Source organism: Ahaetulla prasina, chromosome 1 (genome assembly GCF_028640845.1).
Source record: "Ahaetulla prasina isolate Xishuangbanna chromosome 1, ASM2864084v1, whole genome shotgun sequence".
NCBI classification, from domain to species: Eukaryota; Metazoa; Chordata; class Lepidosauria; order Squamata; family Colubridae; genus Ahaetulla; species Ahaetulla prasina.
Genome location: NC_080539.1, coordinates 183,919,588 through 183,929,785, shown reverse-complemented (window position 1 = coordinate 183,929,785; position 10,198 = coordinate 183,919,588).

Here is a 10,198-nt window from a genome sequence, read left to right as displayed (position 1 = left end):
TGCAGTTCCACTTTATTTGTAAACTTGGAAGAAGGTACAAGGTGTATGTGGCTAAATAGAGGTTGGATGTCCTAGTCAAGTATTAAATATTAAATTGGTCTAAATTGGTCTCTTTCATTTATGTCATCTGCCTCAAGTTAATTTACTAAACTATGCCTTGCTATCCATATTTGTCTCATAAAATCAAATGTAAACATACCAGTTTATTATGAGTAACAGAATTGCTTCACCTTAGTATAAAAAAAGATACATTCTTGGATAAGGTAGGCATTTTAGCTGATATTATAAAATAAGTTTATGCCTTTTCATATCTGCAAATTGCAGTTATCTGCATCCATTTTCTAGTAAATCTTGGCATTGTTTGTAATTTAGCACAAACAAAAAAGAAACTGGCAAGGTACAAGAGGTCAACTAGGGCACTAGAACGAAAGCAAAATGAGTTAATGGACATTCTTATCTGGATTCTGGGATTTTTAAATCTGTATTGTAGGATAAGAACAGTTTTACCTTTCTGAAATATATTTCTGCAGACATTTTACTATCAGGTAAGGTAATATCAATGCAGGAAATATCTGCAGGGAAATAAACTCAGAGAATACCAAGAACCCAATAGTTCAATCCTAAATTACACATATTCTCTACTGTTGGAGTAAAATAGTAATCTTTCTCTCATCCTCATACTTTTCATGATGTTACTTATCCTTTGCTCATTGTTTCTCTTTTGTTAACTTTCTACTAACTACAGTAGCAGATAACTGTCTTTATCAGATAGTTGTCAGTATTTAACATGTCTTGGAATCTTCTTTAAAAGCAATAAGCAAACAGTGTCTTAATAATGCTGTGTCTATCTGCAAACTACTTTTTCTTGTCCTCTTCCAAACTCTTACTTAAAATGTGCCATAAATAAACATTTACCAATAATAAAATAGAGACTTCCTAGTTATGAAAATCTGCATTTGCTCTATTTTTTTCTTTCAGTTCTATTCTTGAAATGCCACACTGTGTTTATGTTCATAAAAATTCAGAACTACAGGAAAAACGTAGGAGCTGTATTCAGCCCTGCAATGAGTGGGAGCAACTCTGAAATTCATGGAACCAATACTTTTCCCCCAGCCTTCTTTGGCTCTATAATGTCAAATTGTTTTAATCAGCTAGGCAGAGATGACTTCAAACAATCAAGCTGGCCTTTGCTTTCAATTAGCACAATTAGAAAAAGGGCAGAAAGGGAAAGATTAAGAGTCACGTGCATTACATGAAGCATTTAATGATAAGCTGGTGTGTTTACTTGTTTCTATTTTGTACTTCTTTCCAATTTAACATGGTCTACAATAAAAAGTTTCTTCATATGTTTGCTGTCTTTCTGAACATTACAGATACAGTCTCTATAGAATCATAATTTCAGACAACTAAATTCTTAGTTTATAGGTTATATTTGCCTCTCCATACATACAGCTATTTTAATTTTCTGGCATCAATATTAAATGTTTATAGTTAGTAGCAACATTTGGAAGTGGGATCAGCTTATGATTTGAAACAAAGCTTCAAAGTTCTTTAGTAAAGGTATTTTATGAATAGCTAATACCTGAAAAAATGTAGAAATACAAGGTGAAGAAGAATTGGAAAATGGCATTATTATATAAAAGCATTTTTGTCATTTTTTGGCGTTCTTCCATGAAATATAGCTGCAGATGTTGCTTTTAAATAGCTTTTGTAATTGCAGCTTCCCAATCATAGTTAAGAGAACAATTAATGCCATCAGACTGAAGTTGGCACATTTGCTTTCCACAATTACAATGCATACAATATTCACTGTATCTGCTCAAAATGAGATGTTCTACAAGAAACTAGTATTTGTAGTTTCTCCTCTGTATACAGATTCTCCACCTCTTCAAGACTCTATGCAAGACATTTTTGCTAGATAGTCTTCATCTGCTGTTTACAGCACATGGCACATTTCCCAGATTTTCCACATTGTTACATGGTGATATTATATCAGATGCTAGGATGTTGAGTGTTTATATGTGTTTTCAGTTGCACTCTTTCTGAGTAATAAAAAGTTAGCACCTCCCAATAGTTTTCTGGGCAGATATCTATTTCTACAACCTACGCACTTGCAGTTGCTAAGTGCCTGATAATACCTGGTTTGCTCTGTGCTCTGCTAATAGCTCCAAATCAGGGCTCCAAATTGATCAGAAAACTCCCAGAGATCATCCAAATAGTGAGAAATTGAAATGAAAAAGCATGGATATACCATATCCTTTACACCCATGTCTTGCAGTTGGTAAGTCTCTGAATAAGGAAAGGTGATACTAACAGTTGCAGACATCCCTCCTGAAAAATGTATACGCCTTTGCTTAGGAAAGGCTGGTTATCTTCTAAACTTAACAATTGACAACGCTTCTTTTATTTTTTTCCTGACCAGTTTTTTCTCCCCTCATACCATTTCCTCTTGGAAAAGCTTGATTTAAATTGAGGGTAGTCTTTGAAGGAGGTATAATAATACATAAACTACAATTTTTCATTGTCAGAAACAGGATGGATTTATAGTATTGCATACTAAAGGTTGATTAAATTGTATATCTGATGTGTCAACACAGCATATTAAGAGCTAATTATATTAATTTATATCCAAGCAGATCTTATTATTTGCTTGGATAGGCAAGGACACAACTTACTATTATTTGATGATACGTAGTCTCGATTCCCAGGAGGGAGAAGCTGCTTTCCAGAGGGCAAAGAGGTTGCAGAATTTTGAAAGTTTGGTTGGCAGGAAGAGGATTAAAACAGCTACACCCTGCTATTCCCAAAATATTAGTTACACAAATAGTTGCTTTAGTCTGGCAAGAGTTTGTCTATAGGTGAAGAAGAATAAAGGAAATTTCCTAAGCAACTCCAATGCTGAGAATGTCATTGTCAGTTCTTGCAGTCTAACAACTACAACTTCATTCACACAAAATGCTAAGCCAATGGCTGAATCCCTTCATATGCCAAACCATACATTATTAATCCCTATTACATCCTAGCTTAATATATTAGATTAACAGTTGGAAGGGACCTTGTAGATCATCTAGTCCAGTGTTCACCAACTGGTGGACCGTGAGAAAATTTTGGTGGTCCGTGGAGAAATCTTCATATTTTTGCCGGTGCACCCTCGTGGAGGAGCTGCTCCAGGATGACCAATGGGCCAGTCCTGTGAGTGTGACTACTACAGCTCTGGAATATGGAATCACTGTGGCAGGGCTGGAAATCTCTGCCCTGGAGGGGCACGTGCAATGTGCAACTTTGCAGGTGGTGCAATACACAAAAAGGAGCGCAGCCCTCTCCATCCAGAATGAAATAATGGAGCTGTTGCCACGGTGAGGGAGGGGCAGTGCAAGTGGGCCGAAGCAGCGATTGCGATGGCTGGAAGCTGCAGGAGCAAAGCGCTACTTGCACTTGTGAAGCATCAGCATTCCATCTCGGTATATTTGCGCCAGCCGGTGAAGCAAAGCAGCCCTCATCTCCTGCCACTTAGGACTAGTGGCGTCTAGTCTGGGGAGCAGTCGGATTTTGCTCTCCATTGTCGACGGAAGATCAGCCCCCTGCAAGCTCTCGTCTCTTGAGGAGTTTTCACTGAAGCAGTGTGGGAAACTTCGCCCGGGCTCCCCAAGAGACCAAAGCTTGCAGGGGGCCAATCTGGCATCCACAATAGAGAGCAAAATCCAGCTGCTCCCCGGACCAGATGCCATTTACTGCTCCGAGTCCCAAGTGGCAGAAGACAGCTGCTTTGCGCCACCGGCTGGCACAAATATACTGAGGCAGAATGCTGATGCCACACAAAATGAAATAGAGAAAAAGAGACAGAATGAAAGAGAGAGAATGAGAAAGAAAAAGAGAAAGAGAGAGACAGAGAATCAGTGTGAGAATGAGAGAGAATCAGAATGAGAGAGAATGAGAGACAGAAAGAAAAAGAGAAAGAGAGAGACAGAGACAGAGAATCAGTGTGAGAATGAGAGAGAATCAGAATGAGAGAGAATGAGAGACAGAAAGAGAAAGAGTCAGATAATGAAAGAGAATCAGAGAGAATCAGAGAGAGACATAATGAAAGAGAATCAGAGAGAGAATCAGAATAAGAGAATGAGAGAGAGTGTGGGGGAGAGAGAAAGAGAATGAGAGAGAAAGAGTGGGAGAGAGAATGAGAGAGAAAGAATGGGAGAGAGAAAGGGGGGAGAGAGACAGAAAGTGAAGAGAGAATGAGAGAATGAATGGGAGAAAGAGGGGGGACAGAAAGAGAATGAGAGAAAGGGGGAGAGAGAGGGGGAGAGAGAGAGAGAAAGAGAGAGGGGGGAAAAGAGAGAGAGAAAGAGAGAAGAGGGAGAGTGCCTGAGGGACCCCATACCATCACTGGGAGTCCAGGCGCTTCAGCAAGTGGCATGCTGGATTCGTATTAGTGGTCCGCGGGATTTAAAATTATGAACTTGGTGGTCCCTGAGGTCCAAAAGGTTGGGGACTCCTGATCTAGTCTAACCCACCGCCCAAGGATGGGGCAGGTGGGGCAGGAAGCCTTTCCTGGACCAGCCCTGCAGGGGCACATCTCTCTTTCTCCGGATGGAGCCCCCTCCCCAATTGTGCCTGGCTGCTTCCACCCTCCCACCTGCCCTGCCCTGGCACCCCTCCTGGCTCTGATTCAGCTGGCTGCCTTCAGAGAAGGGCTGTTTGCAATGGGAGGGGGGGCTAAAATGCTGACGCTGGGACCCTTGCGTCCCCGTCCCCCCAGAGCCTTGTTCATTCAGCCAAACCAACAGGCTGAAAAATAGCTTTTCTCGGTGGGCCGTCAGACTCGAATGCAACATAACATCACAATCAGGTTTAATATGATAGGCTTGCAGGGCCAGCGCAACATGCAACATGTTTATAACATGTGTAATATACTGTAATGTTATATACAAATATATATATGGGAATGTATGCTAGTTATTACTTATTTGGGTTTAGGGATTTCTTTTTTAAAAAATGTATCGAGTTATTGAGATGTATTCTATGTTTTGGGGGGGCGGGCTGCACCAAGGGATTATGTGACCTCTACAGGAAACTTTGGTTCAGGATTAACAAATTGCTGTGTTAGGCAAATAACTTCTACATTGTATGTCTCAGTATCAATTGCTGATACAATTAGGAAAGTGTTTTTTCAAGAGGCATCTGGTTGGCCACTAAAGGAGGGAAATTTATTAGATTAGTATTCTGCTTTATTTGTACAACAAACAAAGAACTACTGCATCCTCTTGCCTACAGAAGAACAATCCAGTGGGTGGGTTGAATTGAGAGTGAATGAGTGGATCAGAATCATCCAATCATTTTTCATGTTTGAGGAAGAACAAAACTCACAGTCTCCCATTTTTTTAGTCCAGAACTTTGACATCACAGCAAACTACTTAAGCCTTGGTCAGATCCAGCACAATCTTTTAATTGTGTTCTTAGAAATGGGAGAAGTTACTGGAATCTCAGAAGTTATAAAGTCTATTTCCTGGCTATTATTCCATCAGAAGTCAGTTTCTAATGCTGCTAACATTAAACTACATTATCAAATGTGAAATGTGATACTTGTTTTATTCCAGACATAATTTTTAAAAAATTCCAACAGAAAGTATCACTTCCAGTCACCATTCAGACTGCACACATACTAAATTTCAATTTTATTCTCTGACATCCACCTAATTTCCAAAACACTTTCCTGACAAAAGTCTACAATGCTGGAAAAGATGGAAGAAGAAGAAAAGATTACCAGCAGCAAGGTGCATGGACTCAGTTATAATGGTGATGGATGTACAACTGAAATATTTGAAAGACTGGATTGGGGACAGACTGTCCTAGACAACAGCTGTCTATATACTTGCCAAGAGTCAGTACTGACTTAATAGTACATAATCAGGCACAAAGTATTGGGGTAATGCTGCTTATTGTGGGACAATTTTGTTGCCCTACTTATTGTTACTTTGTAACTCACTCAGTGATTATTGCTATCACAGTAGTTTTTCCTTAACTTAATATACTTGCATTCCACCATTCATTGTAATATCATTTGTCTCCATGATTTGAGGCGTAGCATAAGACACATTACTTAACTAGTGTCATAAAATCTTCCAGCATATGCATGTTTTAGTACAAGTTATATCTAGCAATCTCAAGCTGATTATTCTGATAGCAGACTCATCCATCATGTTTTATTCATGTTCAGTCTTAAATGTTAAAATGTTATTTTTATTTCACTCAGAGACAGCAGTACATACGCTTGGATACTCTCCAGACTGTAATGTTTCCTCTGGTACTTCCGCAATCAAACTACTTTGATTCTAATTTTTCAAATTCAATTAATATTCTTAAATGATTTTTATAATATTTCATATCTAAATTTATAAAGCATAAAAACCAAGGAAAAATACAGTAAAATGAGCTAAAATACAATATATGTGCAAAGCAAGTTGCCAAACGAAGTCAAATAAACTTGCCACCAAATTTCAAAGTGTTTCTGCAAGTAGATATCACACATAAAAATCATCCAGAGTACCTGGAAATGTTTAAAGTGGGAGACTATCATAGCACTATGGATGTCCCAATAGGAGCATTTTTCTTTTGCCTTAAATTGAATCCCAAGAAATAACCAGAACAATTTGCCCAGAATTGAGTGTTAAAGTGGCACCTAAGCATTTTGGGACATTTTGGGGGGGGAGGGAAATTACCTAACAGGAAATGAAAGCTGTAGGAGAATAAACAACAGATTATAAATAAACAGACTCCTAAGAAGTGCACAGCCACAAAAAGCTCAAAAACCAACTTTCACACTTTACACACACACACCTCACATACACATACACACACACACACACACACACACACACACACACAAAATGCCACATACAGCTTTCTGAGATTTTGTGTGTTTGTGTAGTTAGAGTGAAAGACTTCAGAAACATACCAAATCTCAGAAAGCTGCACAAATATTTTATTTTATTTTATTTTATTTTATTTTATTTTATTTTATTGTGGACTTCAAATCCCAGAGTTCCTCAGCTAGCAAAGCAGGAAGTCAAAGCAAGCTTTTTTTTTTCTTCAGTAGCTGAAGAAAGCATGCAGTTGCAGCCGGAAAGGAGCAGTAATTATAGGTAAGTGAGGAGGGGGAATTGGCTGGGCATGGGTGGGGGCTCTTGTAAGTGGGGACTATTAAAAAGTGAGTTTAAAAGCCTGTGAGGATCAGGAAACTCCTCTGGGATCGCCAGAGGAGGCTTTTAAATCCTGGGGTTTTTTTCTTTTCTTTTTTTCGCCCTTCGGCTGAAGAGGGTTTTTTTAAAAAGGCTTTTAAAGGGTTTTGATCTCTGTTCAGCTCCGTGATCATCAGAGGTTTTTTTTTTTTTTTTACTTTTAAAGGCATGTTTCGGCTGAAGAAAAACTTTTAAAAGTAAAAAAAAAAACCTCTGCTGATGGTGCGGCTCAGCAGAGGCAGGGGGCGGGGCCAGGGATTTTTGCTACCGGTCCTCCGAACCAGCAGCTGCCATCGCTACCTAATCGGGGGAGCCAGTGCGAACTGGGAGCATTTCACCCCTGGTTGGAAGATATGTTTGAAACAGAAGCAGGGGCCTCAGTAAAAATTTTAGAAAATAGGCTGTGGAAGAGGGTAGAGGTGGGAGGAAGAAATAGATATAGATGGAGAAATCCAAGAAATAGATATAGATGGAGACTTAAGAGAGGAATGGGGGAGACAAGTAAAAAAAAAGCATAGCAATTAAAGTATCAAAACAGGCAAGAGACGATTGGTAGATGATTTTTTTCTTTCTTTCTTGTTGCTTTGACTTGCTTTTCCTTCTACCCCTCTTTTTTTAAAGTATAGCAATTAAAGTATAAAGCAGGCAAGAGATGATGAATGGATGATTCCTGTTCTTGGTTGCTGTTTTGAATTGTTTTTCCTTATCTCTCCCTCTCTATTCTTTTTCTCTTTTTGTAGGTAGGTGACATGATTAGACGTTATACAGGAAAGAAAGAAAAAGTTTTTTAATATAGGGTGATACGATTAAAAGCTAGAGTAAAAGATAGAAATAAAGGAAATATTAATGTATTACATTTTTATTTGATAAAATGAAAGTAATAATGAGAAATAGCTGGAATAATTGAATAATGATAGACTGTAATCTAATATACATGTGTATTGTTATGGAAATTTTATAAGTTGATTGAATGTAATAATAATGTTTAATCTGATCAGTTTTGTTTATACTGAAATGTTCATGCATTGATTTGACATTTTTATAAAAAAAAATAAAAAATAAAAAACTTGGGGGAAAAAATCAGGGTAGAGACAGGGCAACTCAATGCAGCTGGATGCCCTTTCTGATGCCTATGTGGAGTTTGCAGCAGATATTTTTTCTTTGCACCCTAAGAGAGAAACATCTGATGCTACCTAAGATTGGACTCTTAACCTTCCAAATGGCATCTTCACTTCTAGGCCACCACACTGTTCATACCATACATTATAATATAGACCTCAAATCATGATTTTCTGAAGGGGCAACTACTTTTACCACTTAATCCTGAGGAGGGGGGTGCTTTTTTTACATTGTTTAAATGATTCAATATCTGGTAACCAGAACTTTAGATAGTATGCCAAGCGTGGTCTCGCTCTCGATTTATATAAGGCAGTCCTGTTTTATTTTCAGTTCCACTTCCAAAGGTCCAAATATAGAATTTGCCTTACTTTACAGCAACCACTCACTAGGTTCAACTTTTCATTGATTTGTGATTATCTCAAAATCCCTTTCTTGATCCCTTTTTTCATCTCACATTCTATTAATGTATCAGTGAAGTTTGGATTGGGGGGGGGTAAATCTAATACTTGCTTACAGTTTGTTTTTTCCTCCTTTTTTTGTCCTTTCAACCAATCTGAATGGATCTTTTTGGAGCTCTTCAACAGTCCCTTTTTGAGAACATCACTGAACTTGGCATCTTATTTTGGATCCTAATTTTGGATCTCTTATAAGCAAATTGAAAAGAACTACTCCCAGTATTCAAAACTGGCAAGTTTGCCATCTAGTATCTCAAGGATTCAATGCTGACATCTCCATAAAAGTCTTGAACTTTAAGTGACACAAAACTTACTTTAGTCCTTTTTAGTAAATCCCATTATTCTGTATATTTGAATGTTTTTATTTTAAATATCTTGTAGCATTTTATACAGAAAGGACATTAAGCTAACAAGTGTATAGTTTTGTATTTTCTCTGGCTTCTTTTTTAAAAAAATTGCACACTTTACAGATTTTGAGAATAAATGCTAGCTTTGAAAAATAATTATTTAACAATTCTCAGGCAAATATCCGATCCCAAAATCCTGATCTCAGGATTTCCTTATTTTTAATTTGGCAGTAGGCATATAACTTCATATTATATGACTAATGTTTTTCAGTTACTTTGATTCTCTTCCTGAAAAAAACTATTTTAAGCATAAGCCTAGATTAAATACCCTCCCCAACAAAGATGAAAGCAAATACTTTATTAATTGTGTATGCACTACCTAGCATATTTTTAATGTTCTGTCATATAGCAGCCCAATACTCTCCTTGGCAATTTTCTGTTGTTATATTTTAATAGAGCCAGTTTGGTATACTGGTTAAGGCACCAGGCTAGAAACCAGGACTCCTGCCTTAAGCATGAAGCCAGCTTGTTTACTATAAGCCAATCACTCTCTCTCTCTCAGCCCCAGAAAGGAGACAATGGCAAACCACTTTCAAAAATCCTAACAAGAAAACCAGGGGACTCAACAGAAGTCAATGCTGACTAGCAGGCACAAATATATATGTATCTATTGAAGATATGTACACATCACACCACACACACACACACACACACACACACACACACACATGTGTCTTTGTGTGTGCTTTTTCTTGTTGTTAATGATTTTTCCCAGGATGAAATAATTCTTGCTTTGTAATAATAATAAGTTTAATAACCATAAACCAGCAATGCAATTCAACCACCATATTAAAAAGGGGGAAGGGATTCGGAGGCATGGCCAGCGTTGCGACGAGACGGTCGCACACCCCGACAGCTCCAGGGTGAGCGCTGATATCCCCCCCCCCCGATATGGGGTCCGTTTTGGACCATAGCTGCCCCGCAGAGGCAGCAAAGAATGGGGGAGCTGCCAGAGTGAACAGGGAGGCTGCAAACTCCCTGC